A 2154-nucleotide genomic window follows, 5' to 3' on the forward strand; every position below is an offset into this window, starting at 1 on the left:
TTAAAAGAGCCAGCCCCTCCTTAAGCTGTGTGTGGGTGGAGACAGTGGGTGGGGTTGGGGTGGGGGGTGAGTGGAGTGGGTGCGTCGGGGGGGGCAGGGGGGGTGTGAGAGCCCCTACATCTGGCTTGGTAGCAAGGCCGAGAAGCACCTGAGGCTGTTCTGGGCTTAGTAGGCTCGCTGCTACTGTTTTGTGAATAATAATAAAAATAATAATAATAATAATAATGATAATAATGATAATAATAATAATAATAAATATTATTAATAATAAGTGAGGAAGATGATAATTGATGATGATGATGGTGGTAGTAGTAGTAGTAGTAGTAGTTGTTGTTGTTGTTGTTGTAATAATAGTAGTAGTAGTATTGGTAGTAGTAGTAGTAGTTGTTGTTGTTGTTATAGTAACAGTAGTTGTAGTAGTAATGCTGCTGTTAATAATAATAATAATAATAATAATAATAGCAACAGACAGTAACAAAGGAATTCACTAGCTCCCAGAACACGCCTTCTCCTCCACAACTACAAAAAAGTGACATAAATTCACTTATACTACAAACCATATACACAGATAGACATCAGCTAATTTATTTCCGCATATTGGCTGCACGTTAACGTAATTTTCGCTACAGTCTGTGTGTGTGTGTGTGTGTGTGTGTGTGTGTGTGTGTGTGTGAAATAGTTGTATACATGAACTTGTTTCATCCCCACTGCAAGTAATATTTTTGTGGTTATTATTAGTCTGACATTTGGTGTCCTTGTGGGACTGCTGTGAAGAGGGAGAGAGAGAGAGAGAGAGAGAGAGAGAGAGAGAGAGAGAGAGAGAGCAATGTCCACAAGAGTAGGTGGTAAAGAGCCTCCCAAGTCCACAAGTAATGGTGTTAGAGAGCCTTCCAAGTCCAAGGGTAATAATAGGGTCGTTGTTCCTGGTCGTTAAGTACTGTACCTGCTTGAGTCGCATTGGTCGTGATGCATATTAACAAATGGCCCTTCTGTGTTTGTGTTGCTAATGACGAGATGGGATAAGGAGCCAGAGAAGCTGTGTTACCGATAGGTATTTGTGTATCATAACTTATTTCTTCGTTTATTTTTATTTATTTTGGGTTATTCGTGCCACTTTCGTGCCATTTTATTTAACTTTGGAAGTAGAGAAGATGGGGTACCGTACGGTAAGGAGCCAGAGAAAATGTGTTAAGTATTTCTCTATTATTATTAATTTATTTATATTACTGTAGGATTTCGTGCTATTCTGATGCGCTTTTTTTTTTCTTCGACGTTGAGTACACCGCTTCCCGTCCGATCAGCGAAGTTAAGCAACGTTGGGTCTGGTTAGTACTTGGATGGGTGACCGCCTGGGAACACCAGATGCTGTTGGCATCCCTACGTGAGTAGGGTTGGTGGAGGATTAGTGCCCCTCCCTGTAAAACAATTAACCCTAAGCCCTTGGTCACCCCGTTTGGGATACATGGCGTCTGGCAATGAATGAATGAAAATGAAATGGAATAAGGAGCCAAAGAAATTGTGTTAAGTATTTCTCCATTATTATTCATGTATGTATTTATTTTAGGTTATTCGTACTACCTTTCGTACTGATGGGGTTAATGAAACCTATCTCTAACCCCTTCAGTGTGAAAAAGAAAATGTAATAAAAAAATTGTATGGAGATATTGGTGATGGTGAGATAGGATAAGGAGGCAGAGAAAGTATGTTAAGTGTGTCTGTATGATATATAATTCATCCCCAAGAGTGTTAAATATTTCTCTACTATATATAACTTTTTTCTCTACGATAACTTTTTCCTTTTTATTTACTGTATTTTATGGAGAGTTAAATATTTCTCACCTAAAACCTCTTTCTTTTTCTTTCTCTTTTTTATTTACTCTGTGATGTTAAGTATTTCTCTATGGTGACTTATTTATTTCTTTATTTAGCTTATTCTTCCTGTGGTACTCCCAGACGATTTTATTCAGCATAGGAAGGAGTCTTTAGTTGTGGAGGGGGTTGGACAGCCTTACTCCATCCTTTCAAACTTTTTCTCCCAATCGTGCAGTCTCCAGACGATTTTTGCCTATTTAGCACAGTGTGGGTGGACGGGTGGGTGTTGGCGTAGGTGTGGGTGGGTGGGTGTGGATGTAGGTGGGTTGGTGTGGATGTAGG

General features: G+C 39.6%; 1 pseudogene; it reads left to right on the forward strand.

The window, feature by feature from the left end:
* Positions 1–1255: 1255 nt before the first annotated feature.
* LOC145418828 (5S ribosomal RNA) lies at positions 1256–1374 on the forward strand (annotated as a pseudogene).
* Positions 1375–2154: the final 780 nt, after the last annotated feature.

The sequence above is a fragment of the Coenobita brevimanus genome, chromosome 116 (genome assembly GCF_032717465.1).
Source record: "Coenobita brevimanus isolate Jiangsu-jjx chromosome 116, ASM3271746v2, whole genome shotgun sequence".
Lineage (NCBI taxonomy): Eukaryota > Metazoa > Arthropoda > Malacostraca > Decapoda > Coenobitidae > Coenobita > Coenobita brevimanus.